Here is a 20104-nt window from a genome sequence, read left to right as displayed (position 1 = left end):
ATGAGAAAGGAAGGAGAAGAACGAAATGTTCAGTTAGAGAAGTGCGATATGTCGCGTCGACGATAAGGAGTCAGTTAGCAGAGAAGTTAGGTCATTTAAATAGTGAAGAGAAAAGGATGTTGCAGCCCGTATTAGAGGAATTTTCGTGGTTATTTGAAGAGAGGCAGTTTCTACCGGCTACGGATTTGGTTCAGCACGAAATTCCGACCGGAGAAGCTCGGCCTATTACGCCAGTAGTTCCACCCAAAAAAGCAAGAAAGAAGGTAATACAACCGCCTAGACAGCAACGTAGATATGCTCTAAGGTCAAACCCCTATGATTTGCGTTCCAGAAAGTAGGTCTGAAATGGTATGTAAACAGTTGAAAAAGTCCTGCATGAAGCAAGAGAATCAATTGACAGAAAACACCGTCGTTACTATACCTTTAATTAAGTTGTGCATGTTAGTTATAAGTAGACATAAGAATTGGCAACCATTGGTAACTGGTAATAGAATTTATGACGTCACATGTTAATGGAAGTGATTGAAGTTATGTAATCATTTTGTCATTTAACGTCTCCAGTAATGTTATCGTAGCAGTCGAGAATTAAAACCACAAATATTCTTTAATCATGGAATTAAGGGGAAAGTTGTCCTTGTCAACAGAACACTTAGACAAAGAATCAGTTAATCTAGAATATATCAAAGGGATTCACATTTCACCTGTTAATTTAGTGGATAGTGCACGAACACAGGTATTAAAGCTTGACCATAAAAACATGATACTAACACCAGTAGAGCAATGACTACATGCTGCCGTCTACCTGTCCTTTGAAATACGCCCTATTACATGTATGTTTTGCTAAATGATCACACAACGATAATAACATGAATAAATACGTCCAAGTTAAACAACCAATATGTTACTCTAAAGTAAAAGGAGTCTTCCTCAAGTGCTGTTTTATTGTTTTCATGATGCGATGTTGAACAGACAGGAAGGTAAGTTTTTTGGTACCACGTATTTCTGTTTATCAAATGCCACGGAAGGAGTCGCGTAAATACCGCCGCTGTTGTCTACAGCTGTTCACATGCGCCGAGCCCCGCCCCTCCCTGTCAGCTGGCGATGCGGTCCCCTTCTCTCTCCTTTCCTTCCCTCCCCACCCAACAGCCTGCACAGAGAGAGAGCGGCCATTGCAGTTACCCCTTCCCCACCTACCGCCTCTGCACCTCTCCCCTCGCCCCTCCTTAACACCCTACCCTTGCCCTGCAGGCCACGTGCCTCAGCCACGCTACACATTCGTACATTCGTACGTTGCAGTTTAAACAGCAAACCTAAAGGGATGGTTATAGAAATAAAATCACGAGCTTAATATTGCCCTACAGATTTTATTAGTCTTATCTAAAGACGGGAATCTATGTGTATTGTCTATTTGAATTTTCAGTATGGAACAAAAATCGTGAGAGAGAACTTTTCCTGGTACGCATTGTCTAAACCATCAGGATTAGTAAACGTTGGAATTTCAGATCGATCTCCGGCTTTATTGTATCACCACCGTGATTAATAAACGGATCTATATGGCGTCAAGGAAGCCGGCACTTGCCGCTATATCTGTCCTGTAAACGACCGCTGTGTGGGAAACGCGTTAGCCAAGGAGTTGGGTTTGGAATGCCATCGCAAAATACAGTTTATCTAGAAGCCTGACACCTGCCAGTTACCTAAATTTTAGAAGAACAGAGTGTTTAAGTAAAATAATTGGAACTCGATAGTTTTGTGACCTCTAGCGATTTAAGTTATTAGAGTCCGTTAGAAAAGAACATCCTCCATGCATAACTGTCGTGAACAACATAAGATAACTCTGCAAGGAAATTTTGTGACTGTACCGAGAGATTAACTCCACGCGTAGCTAGAGGACGGACCCAGCGTAAACGCCAGTTATGCCGCCGAGCCAGTGAAACCAGACGCAGCTGTACTGTCAGCTGTGCTGTCAGCAACTTACAATCTCACGAGCGGGACGCGTGTCGCACCTTAGCACCTCAAGCTGCACTGAATCTCAACACAGAAGTTCTTAACCATTATATAACGAACCCTTTGAATAACTTTATGCACATTTTCAATAGTGAGGAACTTACTTTGCTCCCTACACACTATTTATATGACAAATGGACTCAAATTTTATTATAAACCAAAGCACCGACAGGTAAGTCATATCGACGTCTTCCGAGATGCAACTAGCTTCGTCGAGCCGCCGATAATGATTATATGGAAGCAGGTAGGTGAGAGAATGAACAAAAGGAACAACATATAGACACCGGAACGATTGACTGGGTGACTGATAATCACAAATATTTGCAAAAACAAATTAACACAGCAAACAGTGTATCACATGTTTAACAATTATTGGTCTGTTCATTGAAGGCGGCACAAAACCACTTTTCATCTGAATCTTGTTAAAGGAAGTATTAACGTGACATCACACTATTCCACAGCATTACACACAACATTGCCATTACTTAATGACAGTTTTCTTGTGGGTAGAAGTACCAAAGATCAGTTGGTATGGAGATGCAAACGAGAGCATAAAGGAATACCAGGGGATGCTTACATTCATTTTGCTACGAAATGTAACTGGAGGATAAGGAAGTTTTGTTTGAAGGAAATATTATTTTGAACTTTTGCTTTTGTTGCGGTTTTGCCATGTCTTGTATCACTATGACGAGTTGCCAATTACTTATGTCTAATTACTTGTGTCCAATTACTTTTGTCGATGTATTATTTTTACTATTGTTCATTTTGTCCATGTCTCATTTATGCTATTATCAAATGTTAAGAGAGTCTTAACTAGAGTTTGCCAGCACCAGTAATTTAGTATTTGTATCAACCTAGTGTTTCCATGTGTCACTGTGTTACTATATTGGTGAGGATAATCATTTTGTAGGATTTCAAGTATGCTAGAGTAAGTTCCCGAGTACTGCCAATTATTTGTTTAATAATAATGATGTCTTAGGTGATAAATTGTTTTGGAAGAGTAATTTAGGATGTAACCATGCTTTATTTTCATTTGTATCTGAATGTTTATCTGGAGGGATATACCACATGCCTGCCGCCGTGATAGGTAACATAAACAGAGTGAATCACGCCCACAGAACGAGCAAGCTTTGGCCATATACCTAGTCTGTTGGACAAACAAGAGAACCACACCCGCAAGGGCACGTACCTTACGTGACGCGGTTGGCACCCGCGCGGCCCCTAGCTGTCTGTGTCGTTTCTTCACTTTTTCCGTTCCGCGACATAGTCTGTTCTACTCACTTTCATCTTTCCACTATCAACAGAACAACCCTTGAAGAGTCATGCACCACCCGCAAGGGCACGTACCTTACGTGACGCGGCTGGCACCCGCGCGGTCCTTTAGCTGTCTGTGTCGTTTCTTCACTTTTCAGTTTCGCGACATAGTCCATCCTACCCACTTTCATCTTTCCTCTCTCAACACAACACATGAAGGGTCATACACCACCCGCAGGGGCACGTACCTTACATGACGCTGTTGGCTCCCGCGCGGACCCTTAGCTGTCTGTGACGTTTCTTCACTTTTCAGTTTCGCGGCATAGTCCATCCTACCCACTTTGATCTGTCAACTTTCAACAGACACAAAACTATTCAGCCCAGACTTCGATCTTCCATCTCGAAGAAGAGTTCACGAGAACAGTGTTCCGTGCTCTCTGACGACAGCTGATGAGGCAACATCAGACGCTAACCGCGTCTAGCCCGCAGCTAAACGCCAGTAAGCGGAAATCTCTGTTCAAAACCTTGAGCCTTCTTTGTTTCCCCATTGTATTTTCCGAAGGAATACCGACTATTGAAGTAGTAGCATTTAACTGTATGACGTGTCCCAGGACACTGCGATATAACCAAGGATAGACGGAGTTTTAAGCAACCAGCTGGGCCCGAGGAGGTTACAGAGACGGCGAGTTTAGTCGCAAAATGTTGAGAGGATGAAGACGGCGAATTTGGTCGCAAAGTAAAGTTAGTCGCAAGATGTTGAGAGGATAAAGACGGTGAATTTTGTCGCACAGTAAAGTTTTGTTTTAAGTGAGAGAAGTCGTGTTTTAGGAAGAAGTAAGTAGCAGCTATCTTGGAGTCGCAGAATTATCATTTACACAGTTAAGTAGGCGATAATGTCGTGTCAATGATGCGCCGTGCTCTAAACCTTCATAAAGGGAAAGTCCTTCAGAAATTACGCTCAACTTAGTTGTCTCTAATTCAAATCCTTACACTTTCTGTTCCCACTATGGAAATCTCTAGATTCTTGTCGAGTTTTGTTTTTCTCCTCTTGTTAGCAACAGCGTTGACATCCTACGGCACAATCTATGTCCCACCTGCACCAAACTGGTGTCACTTTTCTTTGTCATTCTCACTTTATGGTGTTTTGCAAATATATTGATGCATGAGAAACTTCCTCTCACAATGTGAATGTTATTGCATTTGGATGGTTAGCTCAAAGAGGCATTTAACCTTGTTTGTTTAGTGATGTGGAATATGCAGTAAATTTAATGTGATATTTGAATGCTTTGTTTTTATATTTTCATGTTTTTATAACAATTATGTTTGGGCTAAAATGGATTTCATAGGAACTTGGTTACGAACCAACTTACTAATGCATAATGTAATTTTAAACAGAACCCACTGTAACAGCTCATCTAGCTTTATGTCACGCGTAATCCCACTTCTATTTTGTTGCATTTGACAGTCGTAGACCCCTCAGCTGCCGCGTGCAGCCCTGATGCCGCGCTGGCCTTGGAAATTATCTGCCGCGCGCCTTTCTGACTTAGCGCGAGATTCGGCCTTGCAGTCAGCTGCCACTCTGACGTAGCCTCCGCGCAGATCTTTAGCAAACGGTTCCTGTTGGAACACCACTTATAACCTTTCATGCCACTACGCATTACTTAGTATTCGCACCCCTTTAATTATGTTTTTTATACCTGAAAGCTCATTCATGATTCCCTTGTCAGCTAACGTTCAAGTTTTATCTAATAAATCAAATAATCACATCCTAACGTCAATTGATGATATGCTAAAAAATGAAAAAAGGACAAATTTCTTACGTTCGCCTGTTGGCACACTTAAATTAATGGCAAACAGCCACGAACTAAACAAAAAGTAGAAAACAAAAACCTATCAGGCATGTGCCCTCCCTTAGTTTTAAGAGTGAAACTGAGATGTCAGCTAATGTGGAAAAACTAGTGTAGTGTAGTGAAGTGTTCCCTTAGTGATAACTCCCTTTTCAACTGTGTTTTGAAACATGTGGACCTCCCCTCATACCCCCCTACCCTGCGCTGAGTTCCAGTGCACGGACCCGGCCACGGCCACGCCCTCTTCCCGCCGGCAGCCTGCGCGCTGCCCGCTGAGGACAACACACCGCGCCGCCTCGCGCCAGGCGCCCCCGCAGTGACTCACCAGTGGTGATATTTTCAACTTATTCAAACAAAAGCAAAAAAAAGACATTTTTACCTCATCTTAGCAACAAGAACACTTAGCATGTTTACCTAATTCACACTGTTATGTTTTGTTCTAATTTTATTTTGATGTTTTATGATGATTCTTGTATACACACAATGTTGTTGACATGTGTAAGTTCCTTTGCGACCCCTAGGAGGTCTTTAGAGTCTCTATACCCTCCCATAGATTAAGACCCCTGCCATCTTCCGTGAGGGCCATTCTTAATCAAGTAATGTTTACTTTGTTTTACAAGCTAAATTTGTTTACATTTAAATAATAATTACATTGAGCGAATTCACGTCCGTTCTCTGCTCCCACGGAAGGGGGAGGAGTGTAAAGGATGAGCCAGACAGTAGGAGATTTTACTTTATTATATGAGCCTCCAACCAGTAACTTCATTTTTCCATTGCGGCCAAGCCACGGCCGGCAGCGTTAGCTGCCTGTAAATTCTTTCGTCCCACGGTTTAGTAACAGGAAGTCAGCACCTCTCTCATGTGCTGACGAGGTAACGCCGCCCCAGGCGTCGCTTAGCAGGCAACGCTCTGGAAAGTTCCATGCCGCCCGCACGGTTTGCTCGGTCGTGACCAATCAGGGCGGAGGAAGCCGTTGCGTCGAACATACCCGGCCGCCCGTCGCCGGGCTCGCTCTCTTGTATTCTTGCTCACCCGCGAGTCGGATGCGCGCCCTGTAGCATTGAACATCTCCCGCTTCTCCCGGTGCTGCGGCACTGTGGACTTAGTTTTGGCAGACAACCACTTTCGGTAGCTTCGCGAACAATGTTCGCCAAATTGTAAGCTCTGGCTCACCCTCACCTCCCTAGGCCTATGAATCCCCTTTCAACATGCTTTAGCCAATAAATGGCCTTTCTCTAAAAATTACTCTATTAATCCATAACGCCCACCACCTGCCCATACCCGCCATCCTGTACAATTGATGTCAGAAGTGGGATGCGTTCCCGTAGTGACTTTGTCGCTACACAAAATTTTTCCCGGCGAGACGCCGTGAACTTCGTGCATGGAATGCGCCAACCGGCCGCCACGTTTGCTGCACGTGGGCCGTGGCTGCGCCAGTGAACACGCACAGGGCGCGCGCTGCAGCGAGGCAGCCCACACTAGTCAGCCACGTGAGCCGGACGCCGCCGCGCTGCCCGCTGCCTGAGTTCGAGGTGCTTGCGCTGCGTGACCGGCCGGGCCACCGTCATCCGCCGCCGCGCCGCTGTCACCGACGCGCCAGGGTCTGACGCCATCCTGTACAGCGGCCTGATGCTAGTAGCCTATGTGGTCCATTGTGTATGTGTCGTGTGTGTAGTTTTCATTGTCGTCGTGTGAAATCTTCGAGGTATTGTCAAAGTGTGAAGGTTTTCTCCTTCTTGAACTAGGACAACGCCATCAGAAATATGATCAATCCAGAAAATAGATAGATACACATGTTCAGAGTGTGGGAAAGCTATAGCTATAACAAGACTCTGAGGAAACACGTATCACAGGTACATCCAGAAAAGTTAAATAATATCGCTCAACAATTAAAAGTGCAAAAGTTTTATAAATATTTGTGTAGTTTATGTGGCAAACAGTTCAATCATGAGTGCAATGTAATGTGCCACATAAGAAAGGAACATGGATTGGAAAATAGTTTTATGAAAGTTAAATGCCCATTGTGCGATATTTCAGTTCTTTCGAAGAAAAACGATTATTATAACTTGTCAATGAAACCTGCTGTGTCGATAGCATCTAAAGAGACTGAATTTGCATCTTTCCAGAAATTCAGTGAGTGGAAGAAGCAGACTGAGAGAAAAACGTTGTCACTTTACGTCAAAAAGTGTGGGTCGTATCGTACTATGGATGATGTCACTCAGCATTCCTTAGTATGCCATCGTTCAGGACAATATGTATCTAAGAGTAAAGGTATTCACCGCATGAAAATCCAAGGCACTAACAAACTAGGAGGTGTATGTCCTTCCAGCAAAGCTGAAGATGGTAGCTGCAAAGTAAAATATGTGGTTACTCATGTGCATCATCAGAATGGTGTTAGACATTTAGATTTGACAGAAGAAGAAAGGAACACATTAACCGTTTGACATCACAAACAAGGTACCATTTGCAAGCGACACTCGACAAAGTAAGAGACACTTTATCTGATTCCATGCTAGAGCGTATCCATCTACTGACAAAAAAAGATTTATACAACATTGAGCTGTGTAATAATTGATGTTCCGAGGTCATGAGACATAAAAACGATGGCGTCAGCATAGAAGCGTGGGTAAATGAAATTAATGCTAGTGATAATCCCTGTGTTTTATTCTACAAACCACAAGATACAAGCAGCCAAAGTCATCCTCTCCTGAGAAGTGAAGACTTTGTCCTCATCATTATGAACAATGCTCAATGTAAAATTCTGGAGAAGTACGGCAGTGACTGTATTTGCATCGATGGAACTCGTGGAAGTAACGGTTATCATCTTGAGTTAATTACAAAAAAATGTTCAAATGTGTGTGAAATCTTATGGGACTTAACTGCTAAGGTCATCAGTCCCTAAGCTTACACACTACTTAACCTAAAGGACAAACACACACACCCATGCCTGAGGGAGGACTCGAACCTCCGCCAGGACCAGCCGCACAGTCCATGACTGCAGCGCCCTAGACCACTCAGCTAATCCCGTGCAGCTGTTAATTACACTTCTTGTGCTTGACGACGTGAGACAAGGTTTTCCTTGTGCTTTTATTATCTCAAACAGGACTGATCAAGATGTGCTGTCATTATTTTTTAATGAAATAAAGACTAAAGTAGGAAAAGTATGTCCTCAAGTGTTCATGTCAGATTTAGTCGAGTCTTTTTACAATGCTTGGCATTCACAGATGGAAGAACCTGTGAGAAGACTTTATTGCCTGTGGCATACAGACAGGGCATGGAGGAAAAATATATGTATTAAAATCAAATCAAAGGAAAGACAGGTTGAAACTTATAAGCCAATGAGGAGTTTAATGCAGGAAAGATACGTCCTAACATTTGAGCACGTACTTCCTTTAGCTCTGGAACACCTGGCTTCAGATTCTGTAACAGCTGAGTTTGAGTTCTACCTCCAAGAACATTATGCTAAAAGCACCAGGTGCTGGGGATTTTGTTACAGAGCCAACAGTAATATCAATACAAACATGCATATTGAAAGGATGCATCGAACAATAAAATACATATATTTGCATTATTCTGACCAAGGGAAAACTGACAAGCAAACTCCAGTATATTTGCTCAAAGCATGACTTAAGTTCTGAGGTGGTTCAGGAACGCATAGTTGAAGAAGGCAAAGGCTGGCTTGTACCATCTACTTCTAAGGTAAGTGTCACTTATTTTGTACAGCAAAATGTGCAAGACTGCAGCTGTAAAATTTGTATTGACTGTCAGGCCTACATACATCAGTATACAGGCACGTGCATAGATTCGAGTATCAGATGGAACATGTGTAAACATATTCACTCTGTCTGCCTATACAAAACAAAACAGTCATCCAGTTCAGTGAACGTCAGTAATTTTCGTGATGTTAATGATGACGAGGATATATTACATATTTATGAAGAAGGGGAATCAGTAGTAAGTGAAAAAGAAAGAACATTGGTCGAACTCAGCAGAGGAAATATTGAATCTTCAGATTTAACTCAGGAGAAGGAGAAAATGAAGAGAAAATTTGCTGAAGTGATTGACACAATATCTTCTCCAGGGCAACTGGAAGTTTTAAAATGCCAGCTGTCAAGCTTGAAAGCTACATTAGCTGCTGTTGACTCCAATAAAGATCATAAAGCAATTGGCCCCTGCACTGCTTCATCAAGAAGGTAACAAAATATACAGTCTCAGAGCTGGCTGGGGTGGCTAAGCGGTTCTAGGCGCTACAGTCTGGAACTGCGCGACCGCTACGGTCACAGGTTCGAATCCTACCTCGGGCGTGGATGTGTGTGATGTGCTTAGGTTGGTTAGGTTTAAGTAGTTCTAAGTTCTAGGGAACTGATGACCTTAGATGTTAAGTCCCATAGTGCTCAGAGCCATTTGAACCACACAGTCTCAGAGACGGTTGTTCTCTACAAAGAATAGGAGGAAACCGTTTCGAGAAACCAAGTACAGCTGAGGCACAAGACATTACTGTTTCTCTATTAAAAGAAAGTCAATAGATTTTGACGTGTATACAGTGAAAATTTACCTTACCTAATTCCTTTGTTTATTACGTTTCTTAGTATTTTGCAGCTCGCATTGTAATTATGCTGTTGCTATTAAACTTCAGTCTGTGGCATAAGAATGACTTATCATCCCTTATTAAATATGAAGAAATTAATTTAAATCAGTGCTGTATGTTTGGCTTTCTTGTTTAATAGTTTTATTTTCTGCTACATTCCTGATTAAAACAGTAAAAATTTACAATACAGTAAGTAAAGGGTCTCCTTTTCACAAAGTGGCTCGCTTGTCAGCCGCAGTTGCATATCAACTGCTACCTCGTGCATCTTCGGTTCTTTCCGTGAAAGGTCGCTCGGCTCCAGTGCTGTAGTTGCTTGTCGCTCTGTAGACACTCAAGTCACTCATGTGATGCAAAGTAGATCCACTACATTGGACATACTTACATAATGTTACATCGCCCCCCCCCCCCCCAAATCTTAATATCTTTGAAAAGTCACAGATATTGGAGGTTTCTCTGAACGATGGTAATATGGTGTTGTGTAGTGTTGTTTTTGAACCAGTCATTTCCGGACTCATACTACAAGTTATGAACATCGTACATCAATCTTTACAACATTGATTAAATGTAGGGCCTAACAGGATTCCCCCAATAAATAAACCATAAATGTCATAATATTTGTCTAAATTTTTAAGCACTTTTTCACACAAATATTACACTTTCACTTCACCGCACTAACTTCACAACACTATTACTTGAGAAGCCCTTCTTAAATGGCTGAACAAAGCAGGGATTGCAGCCAGTTTCTATGGGGAAGTGACCAAGGCAGCAGCTGCCACCGAGCTGTTCAGTCTGCTAAAGACAGTTCAGTCAGCTTCGGCCGGCCGCGGTGGTCTAGCGGTTCTGGCGCTGCAGTCCGGAATCGCGGGACTGCTACGGTCGCAGGTTCGAATCCTGCCTCGGGCATGGGTGTGTGTGATGTACTTAGGTTGGTTAGGTTAAGTAGTTCTAAGTTCTAGGGGACTTATGACCTAAGATGTTGAGTCCCATAGTGCTCAGAGCCATTTCAGTCAGCTTCTTCGGCTCTTCGTTGTTCGACGATCCCGGTACTGCTGCTCGTCGATCGGCAATTCCAGATTTCAAACAGGCCGCTCTACTGCCAGGTTATTTAATAGTTCAGCTGATAGGGTCATCTCTGTTTCTCAACAGTGTGTCTTTCGATCTTCTTTGGCGTTAGCATTGTATCCTTGACATTTCATGTTTATCAACATGTTGCATGTGGTAACGTAATCTGTACTAGCTTTCACCTACAATTATACAGCGAATGATTTCAACTTTAATTTAATATGAGATATTATCATTATTAATACATCTTAGCACTGGTGCGTATTGTTGAATACAGACTTCACTATCGTGTGATACAATCGACGAATCTGTTTTGAGTTCTCTTCAATGTTGAATTGGTTTGTCGTTCATTGATACAGTGAGTACTTGCAAGTCACATTACATTGTGTCATAATTCTCTAACATTTTATATTAAAATCCTTTCCTATCTACTGTTGCTTCTAAATTACTTCGGTGGACCATTCCAGTGTTTCCATCATTTTCATTTTCACACGATGTTCGTCATAAAATTATTTTAATATATCTTGTGTTCAGATTTACTCTAATTGACAATGAATTCTCCAATGTGATCTATTGCAGGTCATCTTCTTGACAATGATGATCTCCTTTTCCTTTTCCATAGACATGTTCCTTCTTATCAAGTCCTGTCTTTCTTCTTTCTCATACCCACTACACACACACACACACACACACACACACACACACACACACAGATGAAATTATTTTTCATCTTACAAGGGGAGGCCGCCAATTGTGAAATTCAGATTCGATTCATACTGCGCATAATAAAAGCTCATGGCCAGAGGTGTAATGTGGCAAAGCACCAAGATGCACTTCTCAGCCGTTGTCGAGAAAATCGACAGTTAAAAGAAACCGTTACGGTAAAATACTCTCTACGATTAACGATTTTCTACAGCGCCATAGCGCAGCGGTAAGCGCTGGGGCTCGTAATCCGAAGGTCGCCGGATCGAATCTCGCGCCATGCAATATTTTTTTATTATTAGTTTTTTGCAATTCAAGTATATATAAACTATTAATGAATTGCTTATGCATGTTGGTGAAGGTGGATCGCTCTCCAATTGTACCGCCTCCATTTTTCCGTTTGTTTAACAGGGTGTACCAAAGCTGTCCCGTCCGCACTGATTTTCGACGATGTTATAAGTTGCACTAGGGACCGCATCTACCTTCTTTCGAAGTTAGCAGGCAACTACGCTGTTATGGGGCGGCTCGTTTCGGCCCATTCAACATCTGTCCTTAAAGTGTAACGAGCGAGTAACGGAGTATATATTTCATACCTGCCACAGCAAATTTGTGTTCGTGGGGTCTCTATTCTAATTCGAACGTTTGACTTACGCTATACGTATTCATTTCTACGTCTTCCGTTAACTATACGTGGTTAACATTATGAAGACAATTAATAACATTTGTGAAATACAACTTTGTTTGCGGAAAACATAATGATGTTCGATGTCGCCAGTTTTTCCACGACAAACGACTTTCAACAACTTATTATATGCATAATTGTTGCAACTGATTGCCGGGAATTGTGTATATATATATGAATTACAAAAAACAAATACTAAAAAAAAAAAAGGTTGCATGGAGCGAGATTTGATCCGGCGACCTTCGGATTACCAACCCGAGCGCTTACCGCTGCACCACAACGCTGTAGAAAATTACTAATCGTAGAGAGTATTTCACCGCAACGGTTTCTTTTAACTGTCGATTTTCTCGACAACGCCTGAGAAGTGCATCTTGGTGCTTTGCCACATTACACCTCTGGCCATGAGCTTTTATTATGCTCAGTATGAATCGAATCTGAATTTCACAATTGGCGGCCTCCCCTTGTTAGTACTATTATTAATCACATATTCTTCATAACACACAAAAATGTAAGAAAAATATTTACAAATATGAATCAATTCTTCATTCCCCTGTATAACACTTTTGGAATCCGTTAGCATTCCCTCTCTCTTAACAGAAAATCTCTTATCCAATTATTTTTTTCCAATTTGGATACCTCTTTTTGCTTCTTATGACATTCTTCATTCCATCTCCTCTATATATACTTTCTACTATGTACATATACTAGTTTCATAACAAAGAAAAAAAAATACTCTTCTTAACTGTATGTTACCAACACGCAATAGCATTCATGATATGCCTTTGTATATTCATAAGGCTTCATTCCATTAATGGTATCTCACTATCAAATTATTTCTTTCTTTTTCTTTCCTGCAGTTGATTTCCATACTATTATCCTTCTCGTCTTTCCCCATGAACCATGGACCTTGCCTTTGGCGGGGAGGCTTACGTGCCTCAGAGATACAGATAGCCGTACTGTAGCCGCAACCAAAATGGAGGAGTATCTGTTGAGAGGCCAGACAAACGTGTGGTTCCTGAAGAGGGGCAGCAGCCTTTTCAGTAGTTGCAGGGGCAACAATCTGGATGATTGACTGATATAGCCTTGTATCACAAAACAAAACGGCCTTGCTGTTCTCGTACTGCGAACGGCTGAAAGCAAGGGCAAACTACAGCCGTAACTTTTCCTGAGGGCATGCAGCTTTACTGTATGGTTAAATGATGATGGCGTTCTCTTGGGTAAAATATTCCGGAGGTAAAATAGTCCCCCATTCGGATCTCCGGGTGGGGACTACTCAAGAGGACGTCATTATCAGGAGAAAGAAAACTGGCATTCTACGGATCAGAGTGTGGAATGTCAGATCACTTAATCGGGCAGGTAGGTTAGAAAATTTAAAAAGGGAAATGGACAGGTTAAAGTTAGATATAGTCGGAATCAGCGAAGTTTGGTGGCAGGAAGAACAAGACTTTTGGTAAGGTAAATACAGGGTTATAAATACAAAATCAAATAGGGGTAATGCAAGAGTAGGTTTAATAATGAATAAAACAATAGGCATGCAGGTAAGCTACTACAAACAGCATAATGAATGCATTATTGTGGCCAAGATAGACACAAAGCCCACACCTACCACAGTGGGACAAGTTCATATGCCAACTAGCTCCACAGATGACGAAGAGATTGATGAAATGTATGATGAGTTAAAACAAATAATTCAGATAGTGAAGGGAGACGAAAATTTAATAGTCATGGGTGACTGGAATTCAATAGTAGGAAAAGGAAGAGAAGGAAACGTAGTAGGTGAATATGGACTGGGGGTAAGAATTGAAAGAGGAAGCCGCCTGGTAGAATTCTGCACAGAGCATAAGTTAATCATAGCTAATATTTGGTTCAAGAATCATAAAAGAAGGTTGTATACATGGAAGAAGCCTGGAGATACTGGTAGGTGTCAGATAGATTATATAACGGTAACACAGAGATTTAGGAACCAGGTTTTAAATTGTAAGACATTTCCAGGGGCAGATGTGGACTCTGACCACAATCTATTGGTTATGAACTGTAGATTAAAACTGAAGAAACTGCAAAAAGGTGGGAATTTAAGGAGATGGGACCTGGATAAACTGACTAAACCAGAGGTTTTACAGAGTTTCAGGGAGAGCATAAGGGAACAATTGACAGGAATGGGGGAAAGAAATACAGTAGAAGAAGAATGGGTAGCTCTGAGGGATGAAGTAGTGAAGGCAGCAGACGATCAAGTACGTAAAAAGACGAGGGCTAATAGAAATCCTTGGGTAACAGAAGAAATATTGAATTTAATTGATGAAAGGAGAAAATATAAAAATGCAGTAAATGAAGCAGGCAAAAAGGAATACAAACGTCTCAAAAATGAGATCGACAGGAAGTGCAAAATGGCTAAGCAGGGATGGCTAGAGGACAAATGTAAGGATGTAGAGGCTTGTCTCACTAGGGGTAAGATAGATACTGCCTACAGGAAAATTAAAGAGACCTTCGGAGAAAAGAGAACCACTTGTATGAATATCAAGAGCTCAGATGGCAACCCAGTTCTAAGCAAAGAAGGGAAGGCAGAAAGGTGGAAGGAGTATATAGAGGGTTTATAAAAGGGCGATGTACTTGAGGACAATATTATGGAAATGGAAGAGGATGCAGATGAAGATGAACTGGGAGATACGATACTGTGTGGAGAGTTTGACAAAGTACTGAAGGACCTAAGTCGGAACAAGGCCTGGGAGTAGACAACATTCCATTAGATCTACTGACAGTCTTGGGAGAGCCAGTCCTGACGAAACTCTACCATCTGGTAAGCAAGATGTATGAGACAGGCGAAATGCCCTCAGACCTCAATAAAAATATAGTAATTCCAATCCCAAAGAAAGCAGGTGTTGACAGATGTGAAAATTACCGAACTATCAGTTTAATAAGTCTCGACTGCAAAATACTAAAGCGAATTCCATACAGACTAATGGAAAAACTGGTAGAAGCCGAACTTGGGGAAGATCAGTTTGGATTCCGTAGAAATATTGGAACACGTGAGGCAATACTGACTCTATGACTTACCTTAGAAGATAGATTAAGGAAAAGCAAACCTACATTTCTAGCATTTGTAGACTTAGAAAAATCTTTTGACAATGTTAACTGGAATACTCTCTTTCAAATTCTGGAGGTGGCAGGGGTAAAATACAGGGAGCGAAAGGCTGTTTACAATTTGTACAGAAACCAGATGGCGGTTATAAGAGTCGAGGGACATGAAAGGGAAGCAGTGGTTGGGAAGAGAGTGCGACAGGGTTGTAACCTATCCCCGATGTTATTCAATCTGTATATTGAGCAAGCAGTGAAGGAAACAAAAGAAAAATTCGGAGTAGGTATTAAAATCCATGGAGAAGAAATAAAAACTTTGAGGTTTGCCGATAACATTGTAATTCTGTTAGAGACAGCAAAGGACTTGGAAGAGCAGTTGAATGGAATGGACATTGTCTTGAAAGGAGGATATAAGACGAACATCAACAAAAGCAAAACGAGGATAATGGAATGTAATCGAATTAAGTCGGGCTAAGCTGAGGGAATTAGATTAGGAAATGAGGCACTTAAAGTAGTAAAGGAGTTTTGCTATTTGGGGAGCAAAATAACTGATGATGGTCAAAGTAGAGAGGATACAAAATGTAGACTGGCAATGGCAAGGAAAGAGTTTCTGAAGAAGAGAAATTTGTTAACATCGAGTATAGATTTAAGTGTCAGGAAATTCGTTTCTGAAAGTATTTGTATGGAGTGTAGCCATGTATGGAAGTGAAACATTGACAATAAATAGTTTGGACAAGAAGAGAATAGAAGCTTTCGAAATGTGGTGCTACAGAAGAATGCTGAAGATTAGATGGGTAGATCACATAACTAATGAGGAGGTATTGAATAGAATTGGGGAGAAGAGGATTTTCTGGCACAACTTGACTAGAAGAAGGGACTGGTTCGCAGGACATGTTCTGAGGCATCAAGGGATCACCAAGTTAGTATTGTAGGGCAGCTTGGATGTTAAAAATCGTGAAGGGAGACCAAGAGATGAATACACTAAGCAGATTCAGAAGGATGTAGGTTGCAGTAGGTACTGGGCGATGAACAACAACAACAACAAAAACAACAACAACATCAACATCCTTCTCTTCTTACTGAAAGTATTTCTTAATTTCTGTATGGCGAAACAATCCCTTTATGGTATCTGAGTCACAATCAGCTGATACGTAACTTCCTTCATGTGGTATTTGAATTATCTTGTAAGGCCTGGTATACAAATACTGCCACTTTTTGTTAAGTTTCTTCCTGGTGGTGTGTTGGGGCTTATGGGCGCTCAACATCGAGGTCATCAGCGCCCTGACACACATTAAAAGGAACGAATGTGGACAGACCTAAGAAAACTAAAGCACACACTCAAAGAAAGCAGGAAAAGAAGGAAAATGCTACCTAAGAAAGTAAAACCTAAGGAAAGGGGAAACATAGCAACAAGAATGTCACAGGAAATTGTTATTGGCTGGCCACTTCATAAAATATGGGCGAGCTTGTCACACAGTAAGCAAATTAAAATCCTCTCCCTAAAATCTTTGTAAAAACATTTGACAGGGCACAGAACTTCAAAACTTTAGCCACATTCATCCGAGTGTTGCCTAAAAGAGATGGCAGGTCCGCTGGCAAGTCAGCCGCGACCCGCTGGTCAGAAAATAAAATGCAATCCAATAAAACGTGGCACACAGTGACCTGGAAGCCGCAAGCACCACACATTGGAGGGTCCTCTCGTCGGAGAAGGAAGCCATGCGTCATAGGGCTGTGGCCTATTCGAAGTCGAGTGAGGAGAACCTCGTCCCGTCGATGGGGCTGAAAGGAAGTACACCACACACACGTTGTGGGCTTGACTATACGGAGCTTATTGTCAGTCACTTCCAGCCACTCATCCTCCCACCGACGCATGACCCGTGAGCTCAACAGTGAGGTGAGTGCATGCAAGGGGATAGCACACTGAGATACTTGTGGGGCGAGACACGCCTCCTTGGCTGCAAGATCTGCCCTTTCATTCCCAGCAATGCCAACATGCCCCGGAACCCAGCAGAAAGCTACAACCTTCCCCAGTCGCTGTAGTCGGAGGAGGGCATCCTGGATGGTCTGGACGATTTTGTCTGCCGGATACAAACGTTGCAATGAGTGAAGGGCACTGAGTGAATCGGAACAGACAAGAAATTTAGGAGAGGAAGAATGTCTCATGTGCTCCAGTGCCCGCAAGATCGCAGACAATTCTGCATCAAAGACAGTAAAAGTCTGAGGCAGTCGGACCTTGAGGACACGATATGGAAAAACAACTGAGCAACCAACAGAATCCCCTTGTTTCGACCCATCCGTAAAAACAGCTACATAGTCGTGGTGCTCAGATAAAATGGCAGAAAATGCTGCATTAAAAACGGTGGCAGGAGTGCTATCTCTCTTGTACTGCAATAAATCTAAAATCACTCCGGGCCTCTTCAGTAACCAGGGTGGCAGGCGGTTAAAACCTTGGATTTGGGGTTGTACAGACTCCACACCGAGGGACTCTAGTACACGTTGCACACGGATCCCAAACGGCAACGTAGCCCAGGGACGGCGGGAAAAAAGGCGGTCCAGAGGTGGATGAGCAACAAGATGGTGAGCAGGCGATCTGGGAGCTGCAAGAAACTTACAAGCCTGGTGCACCAGCAGGAGCTGCCGCCAGATGGTAAGTGGTGGTTCGCCAGACTCAGCACAGAGGCTGGGTACGGGACTGGTCCGATAAGCACCCGTGGCCAGTCGGATCCCAGCATGGTGAACAGCGTCAAGGATCCGCAAATAAGATGGCCTCGCTGACCCATATACTGTGCACACATAGTCCAGCCGTGAACGCACAAAAGCTCCATAAAACTGAAGGAGACGCGCCCTGTCCGCGCCCCAAGACCTGTGGCTGAGGCACTTGAGGATCTTCAGTGCCTTCAGCGTTCTGGCTTTCAAGTCACGTAGGTGTGGCAGCCATGACAACCTGGAGTCAAAAATTAGGCCCAGAAACCGCACTGTGTCTCTAGAATGTAGGACAGTATCCCCCATATGCAAGGCTGGCAAAGTAAAAAGATGACAAGAATGATTAAAATGAACACAAACACACTTTTCGGCAGAAAACCGAAAACCCGTCTTTGCAGCTCACTCCTCTAGCCGCCGCACTGTTAGCTGCAACTGACGGCTCATGGTTGCAACACTGGAGGAGGAACAGAAAACAGCAAAGTCGTCCACAAATAAGGAGCACTGTACTGGACTCCTCACTGTAGATGTTATACTGTTGATGGCTATGGCAAAGAGGGTAACGCTTAAAACACTGCCCTGGGGGACACCGTTCTCTTGCTCAAAGCGATCAGACAGTGTGTTACCAACGCGGGTCCGAAAAAACCGCTGAGACAGGAAAGACCGAATGAAAATCGGGAGGCGGCCACGAAAGCCCCATTGATGCATTTGTGCAAGAATACAGTGTCTCCAAGTAGTATCATATGCCTTACTGATATCAAAGAAGATACCGATACAGTGATGCTGACGGAGAAAAGCCTGCTGAATAGCCGCCTCTAGGAGGGTCAGGTTGTCGACCGTGGACCGAAATTTTCGGAATCCATACTGAAAGTGGCTAAGGAGCTGTCTGATCTCTAACAGCCAGACCAGACGCCAGTTAACCATCCGTTCCAGGGTCTTTCCGACACAGCTTGTCAAGGTGATACTACGATAACTACCGGGACATGTGCGGTCCTTTCCTGGATTGAGGAGAGGGATGAGAATTGCCTCCCTCCACGAGGTGGGGAACACTCCTGTCTGCCACATGAGATTAAAACATTCGAGGAGGATTTCCTTTGACGCTGCTGGCAGATGTCGAAGCATGGAGTACCGGATGCGGTCGTAACCTGGTGCAGTGTCAGAAGTCTCAGTAAGTGCCAATTCAAGTTCCCACATGGAGAAAGGGGAATTGTAGGCCTCAGAACTGTTCGACCGAAAGTCCAAGGTCGCTCTTTCGACAGTCGCACGGTAGCGACGAAATGCTGGATCCTGATTTGCAGTGGCAGTACTTTGTGCAAAATGCTCTGCCAGCGTCTGAGCAATGGCTCTGGGTGTCGTTTGGAGGCATCCCTGGTTCAGGACAGCAGTTATTGGTAAACTGCTATGTTTACCGGAAATCCTCCGGATGGCTTCCCATACTCTTGTGGAGCAAGTGGAACGGTTGATGGAGTCCAGGAACTCCTGCCATGACCTTTTCTTGCTCTCTTTAATGACACGGCATGCCCTGGCTCTCGCGATTCGAAAGGCGGTAAGATTGACCACTGTTGGGCAGCATTTAAATTGGCGAAGAGCCACACACCTGTCCCGGATGGCTGAACGGCACTCTTCTGTCCACCAAGGCACAAGGCGCCGCTTAAGAGTGCCAGAAGACTGTGGTATGGACAGGTCAGCAGCATGATGGACCACAAGCGTGATGTGATCCACCCATTCCTGTACGTTATTGTGGCGGTCAAAGACAGCCAACCGAGTGAACAGTGGCCAGTTAGCCCTGCCAATCATCCATGATGGTGGCCGCTGCTCCAGCAATACACCATCCAGGAGATGAATGCGGATAGGGAAGTGATCGCTGGAATGAAGGTCGTCAATGACCTCCCAGTGAACAGAGTCGGTGAGGATTGGAGAGCAGAAAGATAGGTCAATGGCTGAGAATGACCCTGTAGCAGTAGAGAAATGAGTCGGAGTACCTGTGTTGAGGATGCACAACACTTGAGATGTTAGGAGGCTCTCCAAAATTCGACCTCGAGCGCAAAGAGAAGTGGAGCCCCACAGGACATGATGGGCAATGAAGTCTCCCATGAGGAGAAATGGGCGAGGGAGTTGGTCGATAAGATCTGTGAGAGTGTCTAAGGTCATTGCATCCAGAGGGGGTAAATAAAGGGAGCAAACGGTAAGCCT

Source organism: Schistocerca piceifrons, chromosome 1 (assembly GCF_021461385.2).
Source record: "Schistocerca piceifrons isolate TAMUIC-IGC-003096 chromosome 1, iqSchPice1.1, whole genome shotgun sequence".
Classification (NCBI taxonomy): domain Eukaryota; kingdom Metazoa; phylum Arthropoda; class Insecta; order Orthoptera; family Acrididae; genus Schistocerca; species Schistocerca piceifrons.
The sequence above is the reverse complement of the archived record's forward strand: the minus strand, read 5'-3'. Positions refer to the sequence as shown.